The 24,000-nt window shown below is 44.8% G+C and overlaps 1 protein-coding gene across 5 annotated transcripts in view; it reads right to left on the bottom strand.

Annotated features, from left to right (window-relative positions):
• Window positions 1-24,000, bottom strand: part of nlgn2a (neuroligin 2a) — a 236,323-nt gene that overhangs the window by 173,590 nt on the left and 38,733 nt on the right. The window contains exon 2 of one of the 5 annotated variants that reach the window (XM_055938269.1): window positions 9,634-9,693. The exons of the other annotated variants lie outside the window; for them this stretch is intronic. The gene's annotated coding sequence lies outside the window, so the exon portion shown is untranslated. The remainder of the gene's footprint in view (window positions 1-9,633; window positions 9,694-24,000) is intronic. 5 annotated transcript variants of the gene reach the window in all.

Below are 24,000 nucleotides of genomic sequence, written 5' to 3'. Positions count from 1 at the left end.
TCAACCTATTCCTGTCCCAGTTTCAAACCGACTACCATTACCCAAGATTTTTATTTATTTATTTTTCCAGGTACGTTGACTGAGAACACATTCTCATTTACAGCAACGACCTGGGGAATAGTTACAGGGGAGAAGAATGAGCCAATTGTAAACTGGGGATTATTAGGTGACCGTGATGGTTTGAGAGCCAGATTGGGAATTTAGCCAGGACACGAGGGTTAACACCGCTACTCTTATGATAAGTGCCATGGGATCTTTTACCGACCTCAGAAAGTCAGGACACCCATTTAACATCCCATCCAAAAGACGGCACCCTACACAGTGCACTGCCCTGGGGCATTGGGATATATAATTTTTTTTGAGGAAAGAGTGGTTCCTACTGGCCCTCCAACACCATTTCAGCAGCATCTGGTCTCCCATCCAGGGACTGACCAGGACCAACCCTGCTTAGCTTCAGAAGCAAGCCAGCAGTGGGATGCAGGGTGGTATGCTGCTGGTAAGTTAACCTACCTAAATGACTATCACCCGGTAGCACTCACATCTATAGCCATGAAATGCTTTGAAAGGCTGGTCATGGCGGCTCACATCAACGCCATCATTCCAGACACCCTGGACCCACTCCAACTCGCATACCACCCCAACAGATCCACAGATGACAGAATCTCTACTGCATTCCACACTGCCCTCACCCACCTGAACAAAAGGAATACCTATGTAAGAATGCTGTTCATTGACTACAGCTTAGTATTCAACATGATAGTCCCCTCCATTCTCAGGACACCGGTACTGGAGCCTCCCTCTGCAACTGGATCCTGGACTTCCTGACGGGTTGCCCCCAGGCGGTGAGGCTAGGCAACAACACAGCCATGATGACCATCAACGCGGGGGACCCTAAGGAGTGTGTGCTTAGGTCCCTCTTGTACTCCCTGTTCACCCACGACTATGAGGCTGCCCACGACTCCAACCCCATCATCAAGTTTGCTGATGACAAGACGGTGGTAGGACTGATCACCAAAGACGATGAGACAGCCTATAAGAACGAGGTCAGAGACCTGGCAGTGTGGTGCCAAGACAACAACCTCTCCCTCAGGCAAGTGTAGCTGATCGTGGACTACAGGAAACGGAGGGGCGAGTACGCCCCCATCTACAGCAGGTCGAGAGGTTCAGGTTACTCAGCGTCCACATCACTAAGGAACATGATTCACCCCCACACATTTGCGAAGAGGGCACGACGGTGCCTCTTCCCCCTCAGGGGGCTGAAAAGATTTGGTATGGGCCCTCAGATCCTCAAAAGGTTCTACAGCTGCACCACTGAGAACATCTTGACTGGCTGCATTAACGTTTGGTACGGCAACTGCAAGGCACCCTACTGCAAGGCGAGAACAGCCAAGTACATCATGGGGGCAGAGCTCCCTGCCATCCAGGACTTCTATTCCGGGCAGTGTCAGAGGAAGGACAAAAACATGGTCAAAGACTCCAGCCACCCAAGCCATAGAATGTTCTCTTTGCTACCACAGGGAAAGTGGTATTAGTGAACCTTGTCCGGAACCAACAGGATCCTGAGCAGCCTAGGACCAAAAGCCTCCGTAACAGCTTCTAACCCCAAGCCATAAGACTGCTGAACAATGAATCAAAAATGACCTTGTACCGCTGCACATTGACTCAGTACTGGTACTCCCTGTATATAGCCATGTTATTACCTCGTAACCCTGCACATTGACTCAGTACTGGTACTCCCTGTATATAGCCATGTCAGTTTTACTTGTTATTGTTATTCGTTATTCACTGTGTATGTATTCCTTTTATTTTATATTTAACTCTGCATTGTTGGAAAACAACATGTCAGTAAGCATTTCAAGCATTGTTAATCTACACCTGTTGTTTACAAAGCATATGACAAATACATTTGACTTGATTCAACTGCAACACACACACATGCATACACACTCGCTTTCAACACACAACCACTTAAACTACCTTCATGTAGTTTAAGCACACACACACACACACACACACACACACACACACACACACACACACACACACACACACACACACACACACACACACACACACACACACACTTCTCTTCACAGAATCCCACAGCTCTCAACACAACAACCGTGACTACATGTGTCCATCTTTACTCAGTACACACAGCAAACACACACACACTCACTCACAGGCCCAAGAAACAGACCCACACCAGCACACACACGGCGGAGGCATACGGCGAGGAGCTGGCTGTTCGTTAGTGCCCCTGACATCTCTGACAAATTGACTCCTTTATGCGAGTGGAAGTGTGTAAGGGGGAGGAGGGGGAGGAGAGGGGAAGGAGAGGGTGGGGGGCAGCAGGTGGAGCGTCTCACTCACACGCTCCGAGGGTGACGATGGAGAGCGATAATGACAAGGCCTATACCTGTGACATTACATTCGCTTACCAAGCAAAGAGAGGCTGGCGAGACGGACGCATAGGGGGGAGGGGGGGGGGGGGGGTTGCATTTCTAACTCCCATCACACAGTCCCATGACTCAAACGGAAGACAGGAGAAATGGGAGGAGGCTGACAGAGTGATGAGAGGGAGGGATGGAGAGATGAAGGATGAATGTACCTCACCTCCACTCCCCCATATCTTATTCATACATGAGGTATATAATATCAAATCAAATGTTATTTGTCACATGTGCCGAATACAACCTCACAGTGAAATGCGTACTTACAAGCCCTTAACAAACAATGCAGTTTTAAGAAAATAACCACAAAAAAGTAAGAGCTAAGAATAACAAATAATTAAAGAGCAGCAGTAAATAACAATAGCGGGGCTATATACAGGGGGTACCGGTACAGAGTCAACATGCGGAGGCACCGGTTAGTCGAGGTAATTGAGGTAATACGTACATGTAGGTAGAGTTATTAAAGTGAGTATGCATAGATAATAACAGCGAGTAGCAGCAGCGTAGAAGAGGGGGGGGGGGGGGGGGCAATGCAAATAGTCTGGGTAGGCATTTGATTAGCTGTTCAGGAGTCTTCTTATGGCTTGGGGGTAGAAGCTGTTTAGAAGCCTCTTGTACCAAGACTTGGCGCTCTGGTACCGCTTGCCGTGCGGTAGCAGAAAGAACAGTCTATAACTAGGGTGGCTGGAGTCTTTGGCAATTTTTAGGGCCTTCCTCTGACACCGCCTGGTATAGACGTCCTGGATGGCAGGATGTTTGGCCCCGGTGATGTACTGGGCCGTACGCCCTACCCTCTGTAGTGCCTTGCGGTCGGAGGCCGAGCAGTTGCCATACCAGGCAGTGATGCAACCGGTAAGGATGCTCTCGATGGTGCAGCTGTGAAACCTTTTGAGGATCTGAGGACCCATGCCAAATCTTTTCAGTCTCCTGAGGGGGAATAGGTTTTGTTGCGCCATCTTCACGACTGTTTTGGTGTGCATGGACCATGTTAGTTTGTTGGTGATGTGGACGCCAAGGAACTTGAAGCTCTCAACCTGCTCCACTACAGCCCCGTCGATGAGAATGGAGGCGTGCTCGGTCCTCTTTTTCCTGTAGTCCACAATCATCTCCTTTGTCTTGATCACGTTGAGGGAGAGGTTGTTGTCCTGGCACCACACGGCCAGTTCTCTGACCTCCTCCCTATAGGCTGTCTCGTCGTTGTCGGTGATCAGGCCTACCACTGTGATCAGGCCTACCAACCTAATGATGGTGTTGGAGTCGCGCCTGGCCGTGCAGTCATGAGTGAACAGGGAGTACAGGAGGGGACTGAGCCTGCACGCCTGAGGGGCCCCCGTGTTGAGGATACTACCCTTACTACCTGGGGGCGGCCCGTCAGGAAGTCCAGGATCCAGTTGCAGAGGGAGGTGTTTAGTCAAGAGGTCTACCGATTAATCGGCATGGCCGATTAGTTAGGGCCGATATCAAGTTTTCATAACAATTGGTAATCTGCCTTTTTGGATGCCGATTATGGCCGATTACATTGCAATCCACGGGCAAACTGTGTGGCAGGCTGACCACCTGTTACGCATGTTATCTGTGAAGCGTCAAAAGGACCATGTGGCTGCAAGGAGCCAAGGTAAGTTGCTAGCTAGCATTAAACTTATCTTATAAAAAAGAATCAATCTTCACATAATCACTAGTTAACTGCACATATTTGATGATATTACTACTTTACTAGCTTGTCCTGCGTTGCATATAATCAATGTGGTGCCTGTTAATTTATCACTAATCACAGCATACTTCAACTTCGCCAAACGGGTGATGATTTAACAAGCGCATTCGTGAAAAAACACAAATGTACCTAACCATTAACATCAATGCCAATCTTAAAATCAATTCACAGAAGTGTATATTTTTAAACCTGCATATTTAGTTAAAATAAATTCATGTTAGCAGGCAATATTAAACTAGGAAAATTGTGTCACTTCTCTTGCATTCAGTGCAAGCAGAGTCAGGGTATATGCAGCCGTTTGGGGTGCCTGGCTCGTTCTTCCTAACAAAGACCATAATTAACCGTAATTAACTCTTTCGTATTTCACTGAAAGAATAAACGTTTTGTTTTCAAAATGATAGTTTACGGATTTGACCATATTAATGACCAAAGGCTCGTATTTCTGTGTTTATTATATTATAATTAAATCTATGATTTGACATTTGATAGAGCAGTCTGACTGAGCAGTGGTAGGCAGCAGCAGGCTCGTAAGCATTCATTCAAACAGCACTTTACTGCGTTTGCCAGCAGCTCTTAGTAATGCTTGAAGCACAGCACTGTTTATGACTTCAAGCCTATAAACTACTGAGATTAGGCTGGCAATACTAAAGTACCTATAAGAACATCCAGTAGTCAAAGTTATATGAAATACAAATGCTATAGAGAGAAATAGTCGACACGTCATAATTCCTACAACCTAAAACTTCTTAATTGGGAATGTTGAAGAACTGGGAATATTGAACCACCAGCTTTCATATGTTCTCATGTTCTGAGCAAGGAACTTAAACGTTAGCTTTCTTACATGGCACATATTGCACTTTTACTTTCTTCTCCATCACTTTTTTTGCATTATTTAAACCAAATTGAACATGTTTCATTATTTATTTGAGGCTAAATTGATTTTATTGATGTATTATATTAAGTTAAAATAAGTGTTCATTCAGTATTGTTGTAATTGTCATTATTACAAATAACAAAATAAAAATCGGCCGATTAATCGGTATCGGCTTTTTTTCGGCCCTCCAATAATCGGTATCGGCGTTGAAAAATCATAATCGGTCGACCTCTAGTCTCTAACATATAACAGGCATCAGTCAGTTGACTAGTAGTGGTGTCAACCAGAAACACATTCTATTATATTCAAAATGAAAGGTCATTAACAATATGACAAAGGTTTTTACATTGTAGAAGGTCTTTTTGGCAGACCAACATCAACAACTTTGTCACTGGATGTCCTTTCGAATAGTGGTGAATGTCATTTTCTATACTGCAATAGGCAGCATCTATTCCTTAGAATTCAGGGAAATGATATTCCCTGAGTGGAATAAATTGGACCACTCAATGTTGAGAGCAGAATGTTTTGTGGAACTAGTAAAGTATTGTATAATGACATTAACTGCATAGGTTCAAGTTCCACGTTATTATTACTTTTAATAGCATTTGTATTGCAGACGAGGACTTCTCTTCAAACGATGTTCTCAAAGACTAGTTGGAATGTAGTGAAAGGTATAGAATATGATAAAGTCCTGAATTGGAGCTTAAGAAGTAAAATACCATATAGTTATGGTACGACATAACTTTTTAATGTGATAATAGTTTGCAAAAGGATGGATTCTCTCACAGAGTGCAAATACAGTGCCTTCGGGAAGGAATTTAGACCCCTTCACTTTTTCTACATTTTGTTACGTTACAGCCTTATTCTAAAATGGATTAAAAAAAAAAATCCTAAGCAATCTACACACAATACCTAAGCAATCTACACACAATACCCCATAAATGTATTTTAGACATTTTTGCAAATGTATTAAAAATAAAAAACAGAAAGACCTTATTTACATCAGAATTCAGAACCTTTGCCATGAGACACAAAAGTGAGGTCAGGTGCATCCTTGAGATGTTTCTACAACTTGATTGGAGTCCACCTGTGGTAAATTCAGTTGATTGGATATGATTTGGAAAGGCACACAACCGTCTATATAAGGTCCCACAGTTGACGGTGCATGTCAGAGCAAAAACCAAGCTATGAGGTTGAAGGAATTGTCCGTAGAGCTCCGAGACAGAATTGGGTCGAGGCACAGATCTGGGAAGGGTACAAAAAAAATCTGCAGCATTGAAGGTCCCCAAGAACACAATGGCCTCCATCATTCTTAAATAGAAGAAGTTTTGAACCACCAAGACTCTTCCTAGAGTTGGCCGTACGGCCAATCGGGGGAGAATTGCCTTGGTCAGGGAGGTGACCAAGAACATGATTGTCACTCTGACAGAGCTCTAGAGTTCCTCTGTGGAGATGGGAGAACCTTCCAGAAGGACAACCATCTTTGCAGCACTCCACCAAATCAGGCCTTTATGGTAGAGTGGCCAGACGGAAGCCACTCCTCAGTAAAAGGCATAAGACAGTCCTCTTGGAGTTTGCCAAAAAGGTACCTAAAGACTCTCAGACCATGAGAAACCAGATTCTCTGATCAGATGAAACCAAAACTCTTTGGCCTGAATGCCAAGTGACATCAGGAGAAAACCTGGCACCATCCCTACGGTGAAGCATGGTGGTGGCCGCATCATGCTGTGGGGGTGTTTTTCAGTGGTAGGGACTGGGAGACTAGTCAGGATCGAAGCAAAGATGAACGGAGCAAAGTACAGAGAGATCCTTGATGAAAACCTGCTCCAGAGCACTCAGGACCTCAGACTGGGGCGAAGGTTCACCTTCCAACAGGACAACGACCCTAAGCACACAGCCAAGTCAAGGCTTTGGGACAAGTCTCTGAATGTCCTTGAGTGGCTCGGCCAGAGCCCGGAATTGAACCTGATCGAACATCTCTGGAGAGACCTACAAACAGCTGTGCAGAGACGCTCCCCATCCAAACTGACAGAGCTTGAGAGGATCTGCAGAGAAGAATATGAGAAACTCCCCAAATACAGGTGTGCAAGCTTGTAGCATCATACCCAATAAGACTCAAGTTTTTTATTTGTAAACATTTGCTAAAATGTCCAAATCTCTTTTTGCTTTGTCATTATGGGGTATCATGTGTAGATTTATGAGGGGGGGGGAAACGATTTAATCCATTTTAGAATAAGGCTGTAACCTAACAAAATGTGGAAAAAGGCAAGGGGCCAGAATTCTTTTGGAAGGCACTGTATGTCCTCAAGCTGTTTTGGGGGGCGTTTTGGTCACTTTGACTCTTTAGCTCCAGGCTGGTGTGTTTGGTTGACTAGTTAGCGATTTGTAGTAGTCAACATGACAGAACCAGATTGACTAGTTAGCGATTTGTCAGCACTAGTCAGTGCTTGTTACATTAGGGACTTCTATACTCTATCTATATACCACAAGGTGCTTTGTTTTATAATGTGTAGTAAAAGGTAATACTGGTATTTTACTGTCAAGGTGTGAGATAGTGGAGCTGCTTCAGGTAGACATCTGTCCTATGGGGGATAAATGGGCTTCTGTTCATGGAGCGACCGCTACACATGTCAATGCATGGAAATACACATACATTCACATTCAATGCACACAATCATGCACAACAAGCACACGCATGAATACAACATGAACAGCACACACACACTGTCATGAGTGGTTGGCGTTCACATTCCACGCACCCAGCTGTGTGAGGCCCCGTGTTCTGAGCAAAATCAAATCGGTTCATTTAAACCTCATCCCACCACCCACAGATAATGAGCCGTAATACCGGCAACATTTCTCTCTCTCCCCCTTCGCTATTTCTCTTTTCTTCTTGCTGATCAGAAAGGTGTCACGCCACATTGCGCTCGGTAATGATTTCTCCTCCGTGATATTTAAATGAACAAAGCAGTGTAGTGTGTGTGCATGTCACCTGTGTGGCTGCTCGGGTGACTAAGCAGGACACATTTAATTGGCCCAGAGCTGTTTTCTTTACAGTAGACAGCAGGATGGAGTACAACCTCCCAGTGTCTGAGCTAGTTAGCAATACGTGTGTGTGTGTGTGTGTGTGTGTGTGTGTGTGTGTGTGTGTGTGTGTGTGTGTGTGTGTGTGTGTGTGTGTGTGTGTGTGTGTGTGTGCGTGCGTGCGTGCGTGCGTGCGTGTGTGTGTCTGTGTGTGTGTGTGTGTGTGTGTGTGTGTGTGTCTGTGTGTGTGTGTGTCCGAACAATACTAAGTATGTGTATGCAGGACAGTCACGGTTGCTGCTTCACAAAGCTAAGTTCTATAAATAGAAAGTAAACACCCTCAGTGTGAAGGGTGAAAAGGGATTGTTTCTATATAACCAACAGTAAATAATGTACACAAGCTCTGTGTCTCACAACACCTTACCAGAACGCTTCTTATATCACACTCCACGACACCGCATGAGTCCCAGGCTGCTGATAACTCAACTAGGTGTTCAGAGGGACCTAAAATCCCCTTTTAATGGGTTATCTCCTCTCTATAGAGTCATGTTGTAGTTTAGGCAGAGACTGCCATAGGGGCGGCATGGGATTTGTCCCAATTGGCACCCTATTCCCTATGGGTCCTGGTCAAAAGTAGTGCACTAAAAAAGGAATAGGGTGCCGTTTGGAACTGAGGCCTTCTAAAGAACTACTACAGCCATTCTAGCCCCGTATCGGTTTAACATAGTCTACGTGTGTCAAATCAAACCCTTTTCTCTGTAGAGCACTTCTTTTGACCACTCTACGCTAGAACAATATGAGTTTAGATACACTGTTACACCATGAGGACAAATCAAATGATCTCACTGGCATGAATTCAGGTGTGTGTGCGTGTGTGTGTGTGTGTGTGTGTGTGTGTGTGTGTGCGTGTGTGCGTGTGTGTGCGTGTGTGCGTGTGTGCGTGTGTGTGTGTGTCATAACCATAAACCCATAGTGGCCCGTGTCAGAGAAGCGTGCATGTTTTCTGCATCACGGTCACCAGCTCCAGCTGTGGACACCATAGTCAGTGACCCGTATGCAATACATCTCTCCATCTCTGCTACAGTCCCTCTCTCCCACCGCGGATCTCTCTCTCTCTCTCTCTCTTTCTCTCTGCCCCCGTCCCTCTCTTTTCGACTCCCCCTCTCTACTATCTCTCTCTTCCTCACTCTATTTAGCCCTACAGTACATCCCTTTCTGAGTTCCCCCCCCGTCTCCCCCCACTCTCTCTGTGTCATGGCTCAGTGGACACACCTCAGTGACAGTCAACACCGGGCTACGAAGCCCGACACGCCAAACCGCTGACCGCAATCGCTTCAGTCACACCGAGGCACGAAACCCCTCCCCAGGCAGTGGCGCGCCCCACTGTTGTCATAGGTACCATCTTGATCAACAACTCACGGTGAATGGGAATAACCTTTGTCTATCTGCTAATGTTTAGACCAGTCAGGCATTCAGGTTTGGCTCCTAGACCACACAGCAATGACAGGAAAACCCTCATCTGTGTAATCGGAGAGGAAATGGATGGATGGAGGAGAGAAGTGGATACTTACTACAGTGGATACACAGTGGATGTCTCAGGGGTCCTCAGCTCCTCTCCTTGCTGTGAATACCTACAAAATGACATGAAATCTCTACCGTTACCCGTCTACTCCGAGACAACTACACGAGTGGCAAGTGGATATGATACCGATATAGCCTTTACGAGCATCGGGACAAAGTTGGGTGAGGAGAAGAGGAGGCGGGCCCAGACCAATAAAGACACCTACATATTAGACGGAGAGGTATCTGTGACATTACATAACACTGTCCCAGGCCTGGAGTGGTGGAACACAGCTGTGTAATCATGTGGCAGACCGAGAACAACTGTGTGTGTGGTAACCGTGTACTGCTTCCCCCTACGGAATGAGAACACTGTCATATCCTGCCGCTAACCATAAAGAACCATGCGGTTAACAGCCTCGAATTCAGTTGAGGAATATTGACTGGAGACCATTGCAGAGAGCAAACACTGGCAACTGTGTGTGTTGGCATCAGGGAAATAAAGGAGGTTGTGGGGGCGTTGTGGTACAACCTTGTTTCAACATGATGTAAATGTTTTTTGTTACAGTCCCAGGCATCCATGAGGATACAGAGTTCTTTTTTAGTTAAGAACAAATTCTTATTTACAATGACGGCCTACCCAGGCCAAACCCGGACGATGCTGGGCCAATTGTGCACCGCCCTATGGGACTCCCAATCACGGCCGGATGTGACGCAGCCTGGATTCGAACCAGGGACTGCAGTGCCGCCTCTTGCACTGACCGGTGCGCCACACTATTATCAGTGCAAATGCCCCAGAGCGGGATTTGAACCTTGCTCTCTAGCCCACTAAGCTAAAGCCTATGCCTTGTGCTACTACCGATTTCTACACCGACCACACTGCACAGGCTTTGAAAGCAGGTCTCCAAATCTAAACCCTAGGCCGTGAGATCCCACGGATTAGTCCTACTTTTTTATTAAGCGTCCGCTGCCCAATTAACGGGTTTCTATTTGTTGTCGATGTCCATTAGGATTGCGTTTCTGCGCTGTTGTTTGATATGTGCGATTACTCATAGCTAAATGTACGATGTGTTTAGAGAGTAGAGCCAGGGCTGCTACCATTTATAACGGTATATCTTGGCACGCATCTTACTTGCACGTCTTTGTTGTAATGAATATGTTACCTCTTTTCACTTGTGAGACCTGGTATTATTCCCGCACGTTACACACTCAGACTCTGGCTAATAATAGAACAAACACATTGAGACAAATGAGCCCCATTGTAGAGTCGTAGCACATCGGGTGGGACGGTGCAAGAGATGCTGGTGCTGTAGATGTGAACGGCACAGAGTTCTCAGTTCATGTCCCCATTATTACAGATACTACAATAACTCATTGCCTTGTTCTTTCTCCTCTTGTAGGTACACTTCAGATCCTGCACTTAACTTCAAATAACGTGCTGTGTGTGTGTGTTTGTGTGTGTGTGTGTGTGGGGGGGGGCTTGTTTTCAGACACCAAAGGCAGAGTGGAGAGGAGCACACGGTCTGGGTGGCCATGGCAACAGTACCATTACTTGCAAAAAGCGAAATAGCAAACACACACACTTACACACACAGACACGCACACCTCACACAAACACATGTAGACAAACAAACAAGCACTTGCACACGCAAATATGCTCACAAAAACATAACCCTGCACTTCCTCAACCCTGCCCTTCCTCAACCCTGTACTTCCTCAACCCTGCACTTCCTCAACCCTGCACTTCCTCAACCCTGCCCTTCCTCAACCCTGCCCTTCCTCAACCCTGCCCTTCCTCAACCCTGTACTTCCTCAAACCTGTACTTCCTCAACCCTGTACTTCCTCAACCCTGTACTTCCTCAACCCTGTACTTCCTCAACCCTGTACTTCCTCCATCCTGCACTTCCTCCATCCTGCACTTCCTCCATCCTGCACTTCCTCAACCCTGTACTTCCTCAACCCTGTACTTCCTCAAACCTGTACTTCCTCATCCCTGCACTTCCTCATCCCTGCACTTCCTCAACCCTGCACTTCCTCAACCCTGTACTTCCTCAACCCTGCACTTCCTCAACCCTGTACTTCCTCAACCCTGTACTTCCTCAACCCTGCACTTCCTCAACCCTGTACTTCCTCAACCCTGTACTTCCTCCATCCTGCACTTCCTCAACCCTGTACTTCCTCAACCCTGTACTTCCTCAACCCTGTACTTCCTCATCCCTGCACTTCCTCAACCCTGCACTTCCTCAACCCTGTACTTCCTCAACCCTGTACTTCCTCAACCCTGCACTTCCTCAACCCTGCACTTCCTCAACCCTGTACTTCCTCAACCCCGTACTTCCTCAACCATGTACTCCCTCAAACCTGTACTTGCACAACCCTGCACTTCCTCAACCCTGCACTTCCTCAACCCTGCACTTCCTCAACCCTGCACTTCCTCAACCCTGCCCTTCCTCAACCCTGTACTTCCTAAACCCTGTACTTCCTCAACCCTGTACTTCCTCAACCCTGTACTTCCTCAACCCTGCCCTTCCTCAACTCTGCACTTCCTCAACCCTGTACTTCCTCAACCCTGTACTTCCTAAACCCTGCCCTTCCTCAACCCTGTACTTCCTCAACCCTGTACTTCCTCCACCCTGTACTTCCTCAACCCTGTACTTCCTCAACCCTGTACTTCCTCAACCCTGCACTTCCTCAACCCTGCACTTCCTCAACCCTGTACTTCCTCAACCCTGCCCTTCCAAAACCTTGCACTCGCACTAAACACACAAGCTAGTGAGGCTAAGTAGGGTAAACCTTTAACCACGTACATCCTCCCCAGATTTTATTTTGCTTACACACACACACACACAAACACAGCAAAATGTCTCAGTGAATATTTCATGTGTGCAGCGTTTTACCCATCTCGAGTCCTGTAATTATTTCGGGTATAAAGCTGACTCATCGCTGCTGTGCTACTGTACAAAGTATACCTAGCTCCCTCACCCATTCACTCACACACCTTTCCAGAAACCTGAGAACCTAACCTCTTTCTACCTCATCCCTTCACCCTCCTCTCTTCAGCCTCCTTCCCTCTCTCTCCCTCTACCCACCCGTCTAATCAAACACATTTCACGAGGCTATGTATACTGTAGTAAATTAGCCATGGCATCAAGCTAAGTGAGGTTTATGCGAGTCTTACTGAGAGCAATCTCATATTTATTGCGGGTCACCCTGGTTCGAAATGTATAACTCTATCTGCCATGATTTCGACAAAGATTACCAGTACGAATATGCAGACGCACTAAGTTGTGCAAACTGATGAGAGATATTTTTATTTTATTCTTATTCTTATTTATTTTTTATGTCCCCAATCAGTGCCCTGGGGTATTGGGATATTATTTTTTTGGGAGGGGGGGGGGGGGAGACCAGGAAAGAATGCCTCCTACTGGTCCTCCAAGACCACTTGGTCTCCTGTCCAGGGACCAACCAGGACCAACCCTGCTTGGCTTAAGAGTCAAGCAAGCAATGGGATGCAGGGTGGTATGCTGCTGACTAGGGGAGTGTGTGTGTGTGTGTGTGTGTGTGTGTGTGTGTGTGTGTGTGTGTGTGTGTGTGTGTGTGTGTGTGTGTGTGTGTGTGTGTGTGTGTGTGTGTGTGTGTGTGTGTGTGTGTGTGTGTGTGTGTGCGAGAGAGAGAGAGAAGGGGAGAGTAGAGGGGGAATATTTGGTTAAAATTACTCTGTTCCCACAAATACAGCAGCGGCTCATAAATACAAAGTGATGTGGATCTGGAAATAAACATTTAGAAAGGCCTTAAATAAAATATGACAGGAGTGCAGAGAGAAGCCCAGTACACAAACCACAGTGCACCGTGTATGTCAGAGAGAGAGAGAGCGAGAGAGAGATATAGTGCCTTGGTTCTCCTATCCTTGTGGGGACTTAAAATCCCCCAAAGTCCCCACAAGGATAGTAAAACAAGGACAATTCTCTTGGGACATGTGGGCAAAAACTATTTTAGGATTATGGTGAGGGGTTAGTGGTTAGGTTACGGGTTAAAGTTAGGGTAAGGGTTAGTGTTAGGGTTAGGGAAAATAGGATTTTGAATGGAAATAAATGATCCCCACAAGGATAGAAAAACAAAACATGTGTGTGCGTGTGTGCGTGTGTAAAGAACGCAGTGCACTGCAGCAGCTACCATGCCCTTGGCTGGTGAGAAGAAGAGGCTTTTTGTAAACTTAAAGAGATAGATATATATGGAAGTAGGCGTTTTTTTAAACATCCAACATCCACCATTAATACGCATGAGTAATTCTCTTTCATCCTCAGCCGGGTGATGGTGTGCAGCCAACCGAGACGGAGAGAGCGGAATGGAGAGAAGAAGAAGAAGAGGAAGACTGAATAACAGCAATGATGGGAGTTTATCTGTTTGTGTGTGTGTGTGTGTGTGTGTGTGTGTGTGTGTGTGTGTGTGTGTGTGTGTGTGTGTGTGTGTGTGTGTGTGTGTGTGTGTGTGTGTGTGTGTGTGTGTGTGTGTGTGTGTGTGTGTGTTTAAATGTCACGAATGCAGTTATGGTTTGTGTAAATTGGCTACTTGGGCTATTTCTACTGTGAAAGCCTCAGACCATTACATTTTTTCCATGGCGTGAGGGTTGTCCGGTCTTCCTTAAAGCACTTTCTGCTTTTCAGTGTTTTTTCTTACCTTACAGCAGCTGAGAGTGAGTGAGTGAGTGAGTGAGTGAGTAAGTGTCACGATCGTGTGGAGGAGAGACGGACCAAAACGCAGCATGTGGAAAATAAGCCATCTTCTTTTATTATAGAAGAAGGCAAAACGAAACAAAACACTTACAAACTATCAAAACAACAAACGACCGTGAAGCTATAAACGTAGTGCACATACACAGGTTACAAACGTTCACCATAGACAATTCCCCACAACAAACTAAAGCCTATGGCTACCTTAAATATGGCTCCCAATCAGAGACAACAGAAACCAGCTGTCTCTAATTGGGAACCCATTCAGGCAACCATAGACTTTCCTAGACAACTACACACAACATAGACACAGCTAGACAACTAAACTAAACATAAACCCGACTACTCTAAATAAAACCCCCTAAACCTTACAATCACCCTGGACACTACAAAAACCCACATAAATACCCATGTCACACCCTGACCTAACTAAAATAATAAAGAAAACAAAGAATACTAAGGCCAGGGCGTGACAGTAAGTGAGTGAGTGAGTGTGTGTGTGTGTGTTAGGGTCGGGATGATACCCGTATCCCGGTACTCTTTATTATCATGGGAAGGAAACAAAACACGAAGCGGATTCTACTTCTTCAGGAAAACAGCCCTAAACGTTGGAAACAAACAAACATGTATATATTTTCCAAACTGTAGCACACAATATTTTGCATACAGCTTCGTGTTTTCATTTTTGCCATCGTGGAATCATCACAGCCCTAGTGTGTGTGTGTGTGTGTGTGTGTGTGTGTGTGTGTGTGTGTGTGTGTGTGTGTGTGTGTGTGTGTGTGTGTGTGTGCGTGTGTGTGTTGCTGTGTTGTTTATAAATTTCGTTCCACATCTAGGGATAGGATGAGTCGGGCCATGATGGGAACTTGATGAGCAACACACACACACACACACACACACACACACACACACACACACACACACACACACACACACACACACACACACACACACACACACACACACACACACACACACACACACACACACACACACACACACACACACACACACACACCCCTCGTTGCTAATCTGCATGCTTTCCGACAGAAGAAACAACAGATTCACCTAATAAGGACATGTAAAAAAATAAAAAATAAAATGATTCTGTTTTCTTTGGCTTTCGAAGGCACTGGAGGGATGCAGGATGGTAATAAGGAGGTTGGCGGAAGGCAAAGGAAGGAGAGGGTGTGTGCACATGCACAACTCTCAACACTGTGCTTAATGCACCATAATGCTTTCAATGATGTTAGTAACATGACTCTAGAGGATTTACCTCTCTACAGGAATAGAACAAATAGTGCTGTCTATTGTTATGAGGGCTGTGGCTTTCGCAAAATTTAGTCAGCCTGTCTCATTGGTAATTGACCGTTAATTAACATAAACACATTCCACACATCTCCAGGCTTCCACACCTAAAAGCCACTGATGCAGACCTTTGATCATCTACCTTTTAAAAAGTATAGCCTACACCTTCACAATAGCCTACACCTTCATAAAGTATAGACTACACCTTCACAATAAATCCATTATTCATTTTAGACAGGTCTAGAGGCATGATATGAAGACAATGTAGTCTATTTCAGATGAACAGAATAGCATACTCTGAGTTGTCCTTATGTTGGGTCCTGATCTGGCTATGCCATATGGCTGTGGGCTACACTAGTTCATTTAGCAGAATTTTGTGGCATTATTTTATATTCCTTCATAGTATGAAGAATGCAACTGAACAAAGCTGAATAAAAATAGAAATTATATTTTCACCAAATGATTTCAGAGGGAGTGCGCACACATGTGGCTATTCTGTATTGAGCGGTTAACAAAGAAACGTGTTCCCATATATGCTTAATGTAGTTATTTATGTAACTTTAGTTGTGATACAAACGTCGGGCTATATGTGTTGATTTTTAATAAATGCATAATGCGACTAATGATGATTTGAAAAAAGTCGCATGAAAGGCATGAGCTCTGCTTTGTTTTTTTTGCGCAGGCCATACTCACTACACCAGTCACTTATTCACAATTTGACCAGCACTTGATAATGCTTAGAATTTCCCGGCTGCATCCCCTTTGTGTGGCCGTAATGCACCCTAAAAAAATCCATGCTTTTGCGGCCATAATTATAATTCCCTTCTCCCTGAGTGCTGCCTGCTCCGAAGCACCTCTCACTCACATGGCTCTCCATCACGTGATCGGGTTTTTCTCACAGGCTACAAGTGAAGACAGACACATCAGGGACGCAACTGCGCACATCCTTATCCAACTCCGAGGTGCATATGTAACCGATGTGAAATGGCTAGCTAGTTAGCGGGATGCGCGCTAATAGCGTTTCAATCGGTGACGTCACTCGCTCTGAGACCCTGAAGTAGTTGTTCCCCTTGCTCTGCAAGGGCTGTGGCTTTTGTGGAGCGATGGGTAACAATGCTTCGTGGGAGACAGTTGTTGACGTGTGAACTGCCCACATGTACTTTTCATCAGCCAACAAGATGAGTAGGCCTAACGAACAGTAAAATCACTAGCCTATGTCAACCTACTATCCCCATAGTACAAAAGTTGACCTTTTCTATTCTGTGCGAGAAATAAATATTCCAAACATAGTCTGGGGCAGTTGTGGGCTGCGATAAATCCAAAATTAATACGACCACTAGCACCAAAAAAACTTTTTTACACAATGAGTTTGACGCAACAGATCAGAACGTTTAGCTTAAAATGTTGATAAACTATTAGGCTATTTCATCACATTATAAGCACAGCAATGCGCACACGGCAGTAGGCTATAAGCGCAAATGTTCCATTAGCGGGAAAATACCACTATCAAAAGTGACCGTAAATGCGATTCTAAAGGTGCATTTTTATTGTGAAAATTATCTTCCCCAAGTTTGAAACTCACACGCATCTTATATATGCCAGTTTGGGATTACACCCCTTGTATAGCGGATTTATGCGCTTAATTTTTAGAAGTTATTTGGCCACTTTAGTTGTGATACAAACCTTATAAAAACATATAGGCCTATGGGCTAGGCTACATGAGGTTTGCGACTATGATTCGAAAAAGTCGCCCCCAAAAAAAGGCATTGTTTCTTGCCTTAAGCTGGGCATCATTCACAAGTGATAATATATCATTCACAAGTGATAGGCTAATATTGTCACTAATCTTGGTTTAATCTTGTCTTTACATATACTAACTAATATGTGTGAAATTTGTTTTGATTTAGAACGGACTATTATCATGCCCCTGTATCTAAACAGGGACATCGGGAAAAAATACATGTAATTTATGTACTTAAATAGTGAATGGATGACGCTTTTACTGTGGTTCATGCCAGCCAGGTAGGCTATACTCCTGTTGTAAATATAAGCAATGTGCTTAATATTAGGAAAGTTGAGAAATAAATATAGTAGTCCTAGCCTATAGAAAGCTGATGGGATCCTCCTCTTTTTATTAGCGGCCATCACAATGCTGCGCAACATGAAGTATTTGATTCGATTTTTTGATTACATTTGCATCGATGTCAGAGTGATTAGAGGGCCAATAGAGTGCTGAGTACCAGGCAGTTAGCAAGTTTGGTTGGCTACTAATGACCCTCAGGAGCATCAGAGCTTGGAGAAGCCTAATTACCGTGACTAAACGATCACGTGGAATTTGACTGCCTTCATGACTCGTGACTGCCGGTGTGGTGGTAATACGGTCACCGCAACAGACGTAGTCATTACTGACCAAGACACCTGTCAAGCCAAATTAGGAAAATCATAATAATAACCTAAAAATGGAGGGAGACTTTCTTTCCTTTCTCTCTCTCTCTACCTATCTGTAGAGGAAAACAAAAAGCAGGGGAGTGGAATGAGAAGAGTGGAGAATCTTTTTTTCCAAATCTTTTGCTCGGGGCATATGTGACTTTACAAAAGCCAATTTGAGAGAGAGGCCAGTGTTAGTCTATTTTTAGTTCTAGCCACTCTCCTCCCCTTACGCCTCTCTCCTTCACCTCTCTCTCTCTTCATCCGTCTCTTCATTATTCTGTGGAGCATTCCTTTCCTCCTCTCGATCCTGAAACACCCCTCTGCACACGGGTATTACTGTGGCCTCGCCACTCACCTCTGCCGCCCTGTGTGTGTGTGTTCTCACACTCTCACCTAGCTTGCTCTCGAGAACTCATCCATACCTTTTTGGGGCGGTAGAGAGAGAGAGGGATTAAAAAGGGCCTGATATTAGAGAGAAGCGGGGGATAAGGGTAATTGTTATTGAGGAGCTGGGTGAGGGAGATATGACTGGGAGTCTTTAGGAGTGGAGAGAGAAAGAGAGGCAGAGATAGAGAGGAGACAGACGGACAGAGAAAGAGCAGAGGGGGAGAGAGGACAAGAGACAGAGAGGGGGAAAGAGAGAGAGCTATAACGCCAGGTGTTGTGCACTATTTGGCTGTTACAACACTCATTAACTCATTACTACCACATCGCCCTGACATCCCTGCCAGCTGAGTGTCCCACGACAGCCACCACAAGATCAAATCAAATCAAGCTTTATTTATACAGCACATTTCAGACATAGAATGCAGCACAATGTGATTCACGGGGAAAAAACTAACACAAACAATGACAATCACAACTATATTTACTACACAACAAACATAAGCGGATCAAAAAAACGAAACAATAACAATAAAAAGCAGGTCGCGTCTCCTGGAATCCGCCAAACCCAAATGTGTCCGTCGGACCGCCAGATGGTGAAGCGTGACTCATCACTCCAGAGAACGCCTTTCCACTGCTCCAGAGTCCAATAGTGGCGAGCCTTTACACCATTCCAGCCGACGCTTGGCATTGCGCATGGTGATCTTAGGCTTCATTGCGGCTGCTCAGCCACGGAAACCCATTTCATGAAGCTCCCGACGAACAGTTATTTTGCTGACGTTGCTTCCAGAGGCAGTTTGAAACTCGGTAGTGAGTGTTGCCACCGAGGACATATGATTTTTACGCTCTATGCGCTTCAGCACTCGGCGGTCCCGTTCTGTGAGCTTGTGTGGCCTACCACTTCGTAGCTGAGCTGTTGTTGCTCCTGGACGTTTCCACTTCACGATAACAGCACTTACAGTTGACCGGGGCAGCTCTAGCAGGGCAGAAATCTGACAAACGGACTTGTTGGAAAGGTGGCATCCTATGATGGTGCCACGTTGAAAGTCACTGAGGTCTTCAGTAAGGCAATTCTACTGGCAATATTTGTCTATGGAGATTGCATGGCTCTGTGCTCGATTTTACACACCTGTCAGCAACTGGTGTGGCTGAAATAACCGAATCCACTAATTTGAAGGGGTGTCCACATACTTTTGTATAGTGTATGTCAACAGTTTTGTCTCCTCTCAGGTTCTCTGGCAGGCTATTCCAGAGGCTGGGGGCATAGGAACTAAAGGCTGCCTCTCCATGCCCCTTGGACCTAGGCTTTGGATAGGTAAAAGGCCAGTGCCAGAGGACCTGTGGGACCTACTGGGAACATAAATTAAATATTGGGGTGAACAATCGTGGGTTGATTTAAAAGCCAATAGAAGAATCTTAAAAGGAATTCTTAAGAGAGAGAGAACAAGAGAGAGAATGAGAGAGAACGCGAGAGAGAATGCGAGAGAGAGAGCGTGAGAACGAGAGTGCGAGAACGAGAGAGAGAACGCGAGAGAGAGAACGCGAGAGAGAGAACGCGAGAGAGAACGAGAATGAGAGAGACAACGAGAAAGAGAGAGAACGAGAGAGAGAGAGAGAGGAAGAGAGAGAACAAGTCAGAGAAAGAGAGAACAAGTGAGAGGATGAGAAAGAGAGAACAAGAGAGAGAGGATGAGAGAACAAGTGAGAAAAAGAGAGAACAAGTGAGAGAGGAAGAGAGAACAAGTGAGAGAAAGAGAGAACAAGAGAGAGGATGAGAGAGGAAGAGAGAACAAGTGAGAGGATGAGAGAGAGAACAAGAGAGAGAGGAAGAGAGAACGAGTGAGAGAGGAAGAGAGAGAACACGTCAGAGAAAGAGAGAACAAGTGAGAGGATGAGAGAGAGAACAAGAGAGAGAGGAAGAGAGAACGAGTGAGAGAGGAAGAGAGAGAACACGTCAGAGAAAGAGAGAACAAGTGAGAGGATGAGAGAGAGAGAACAAGAGAGAGGAAGAGAGAACGAGTGAGAGAGGAAGAGAGAACAAGAGAGAGGAAGAGAGAACGAGTGAGAGGAAGAGAGAACAAGTGAGAGGATGAGAGAGAGAGAACAAGAGAGAGAGGAAGAGAGAACGAGTGAGAGAGGAAGAGAGAACGAGTGAGAGGAAGAGAGAACAAGAGAGAGGAAGAGAGAGAGAACAAGTGAGAGAGGAAGAGAGAACGAGTGTGTGAGAGAGAGATAAAGAGAGAGAGAGAGATAAAGAGAGAGAGAGAGAGAGACAGAGACAGAGAGCAAGAGAGAGAGAGGAAGAGAGAGAATGAGCGAGAAAGAGAGAATAAGAGAGCAAGAACGAGAGAGAGAGAGAAAATTAGAGAACGGTGGGAGATGGACTGAGAGAAAAGGAATGAGTGTTAGAGAGGTAGTGGGAGACTGAAAAAGGACAAAAAGAAAAGAAAAGGAGAAAGCCCAGTGTTCAGTGTGTGATCAGTTTAGTACAGTGTTGAGGCTTCTATCCCAGGTGCGACTCTCAAATGGCACCCTATTCCCTCTATAGTTCACTACTTTTGGTCAAAAGTAGCGCACTATGGACACACTCTCTCTCTGCAACCTAGCTTGTCCTTGAGGCCAGACAGTAATGCTTACCCATTCCCACCTATCCTCATTCTGCTGATGTTACCCACTAATATCTGCTCAACTCCCTCGCAAGTGTAAGAGGGAAAAAATGGGTAATATCAGTGAGAAAATATGCTCAGGGCAAATTCACCGTAGGTTATTAGAGGGAAGGGGGTGGGAGAGAGGGATGCTAAGGGAAAGGGACCCATGTTGAAAAACGTTTTTTTTTTAAAACACAAAAAACAACAGCTGATAAACGTGTAGTGTAGATACATTTACTTTACACTTCAGAGGCTGCGGTCTGACTTTTTCCTGACCACACCAGGAAAAACGACGGGTCCTCGGAGTAACACAGCTGGAGAGCTAAAGGCTAAACCGGTGTAATCAAGGTGGACCAGAAATTCTCCAAAACCTCTACAGTCTTAAAGCCGGGTCTGACATCTGTCAGGTCAAACAATAGGACCTGGCTGTACGGCACAAACAGATCTGTGACCAGGCTAACACTCTTATCGGAAGGGCCACATAGGATGCGTCCCAAATGGCGCCCAAACCCCTACGTAGTGCACTACTTTTGACCAGGGCCCTGTGGGTCCTAGTGCACTTAATATGGAATAGGGTGTCAATTGGGACACACATATATAAAAGTTCTCCACCGGCCCTCATACAACAATCCTCTTTATCCAGAGTCACTGAAGTATCTACAGGTTATCATCATCATCATCATCATCATCATCAGTTTCCCCCAAAGTGAGTAAATACCAGCAAGTAGTAACTACTTCATGTTTAACAAGCGGACGTGTGTGTGTTTGTGTGTGTGTGTGTGCTTTTGCGTGCATTTGTGGTCATACTTGTGGAAATGTTAGCTTGTTGAAGAGCAGGGTGGGAACTATGGAAAGGCCTCTCCAGGACCAGGGAGACCTGTACCCACTCAGGGTGGCTGGTGGCTGGGATAAGTGACCAGTATCTGGCCCTGGAGTACTGGAGCTCCACTGGAGGAAATTAACTAGAGTTTAGAGAGGACATTAAAAACAGATGATAGGAATTTAGTCCTGCACAAATATTGGACCTCTTGTGGAAAACCTTTCCATACCTTAACCTGTCTAGGATCAGCGTGGCGCTAGCGGCACTCCCCCCCCCCCCCCACTGAAAAACCAGTGCCGCGAAATTCAAAAAAAATATTTTTTTAAAATATTTAACTTTCACACATTAAAGTCCAATACAGCTAATGAAAGACACAGATCTTATGAATCCAGTCAACATTTCCGATTTTTAAAATGTTTTACAGGGAAGACACAATATGTAAAGATGTACATCTATTACCTAAAAACACATTAGCATAATCCACCATCTTTTATTTGTCCACCAACACCAGTAGCCATCACCAATTCGGCTAAACTAAGATATTTATAGCCCCTAACCAACAAAAAAACTCATTAGATGACAGTCTGATAACATATTTATGGTATGGGATAGGTTTTGTTAGAAAAAAGTGCATATTTCAGGTATATGGCATAGTTTACAATTGCACCCACCATCACAAATGGACTAGAATAATTACAATGAGCAACGTGTTTACCTAACTACTAATCATCAAACATTTCGTAAAAATACACAGCATACACGAATCGAAAGACACAGATCCTGTGAATACAGACAATATTTCAGATTTTCTAAGTGTCTTACAGCGAAAACACAATAAATCGTTATATTAGCTTAGCACATAGCAATTAGCAGCCCAGCATTGATTCTAGCCAAAGTGAGCGATAAAAGTCAACATCGCCAAAAGATATTAATTTTTTCACTAACCTTCTCAGAATTCTTCCGATGACACTCCTGTAACATCACATTACAACATGCATATACAGTTTGATCGAAAATGTTTATATTTAGCCACCAAAATCATGGTTAGACAATGTGAAATGTAGACAAGCTGGTAAAGAAAACGTCCTTGCGCCACTTAGACAGTGATCTACTCTTATACATAAATACTCATAAACGTGACTAAAAAATATAGGGTGGACAGGGATTGATAGACAATTTAATTCTTAATACAATTGCGTTATTACATTTTTTAATTTATCCTTACTTTTCAATACAGTTTGCGCCAAGCGAAGCTACGTCAAAAAACATGGCGTCCTAAGCCACTAAAATGTTTCGACAGAAACACGATTTATCATAATAAAAATGTCCTACCTTGAGCTGTTCTTCCATCAGTATCTTGGGCAAAGGATCCTTTCTTGGGAGAAATCGTCTTTTGGTGGAAAGCTGTCCTCTTGCCATGTGGAAATGTCAACTACGTTCGGGATGAACTGAAAAGCGTGCCCAACTTTTCACATCGTTGCAAAAATAAATGTCCCAAAATCGCACTAAACGGATATAAATTGCTATAAAACGCTTTAAATTAACTACTTTGTGATGTTTGTAACTCCTATAACGAGTGAAAAGATGACCGGAGAAATATAACAGGCTAAACTAACGCTTGGAACAGGAGAGGGTCGGTGTCTTCCACGCGCGTTACGCAGCAAGAAAAGACTTGCTAGCTAAAGGTTTTTTTCATTTGTAGGGCCTGTGAACGAGCAATCGAGCCCGTTGGAATCGTCATCACGTAAAGGCATCCAGGGGAAGACGTAAGAAGTGTCCGTATAGTCATAGCAACGACAGTGCCCGTTTAAATGACTTCAGAAAAGTGGCCAACGTTTCTCAAATCTGACTCCATGTCAGGGAAATTGCTGTAGAATGGGCTCTGTTCCACTTAGAGACAAAATTTCAACTCCTATAGAAACTATAGACTGTTTTCTATCCAATAATAATAATAATATGCATATTGTACGATCAAGGATTTTGTGGGAAGCCGTTTAAAAAATTAGCCACATTAGCATAAATAGTCTAAACAGCGCCCCCATCCCCAACAGGTTTAG

The sequence above is a fragment of the Salvelinus fontinalis genome, chromosome 11 (genome assembly GCF_029448725.1).
Source record: "Salvelinus fontinalis isolate EN_2023a chromosome 11, ASM2944872v1, whole genome shotgun sequence".
NCBI lineage: Eukaryota > Metazoa > Chordata > Actinopteri > Salmoniformes > Salmonidae > Salvelinus > Salvelinus fontinalis.
The sequence above is the reverse complement of the archived record's forward strand: the minus strand, read 5'-3'. Positions and strand labels throughout refer to the sequence as shown.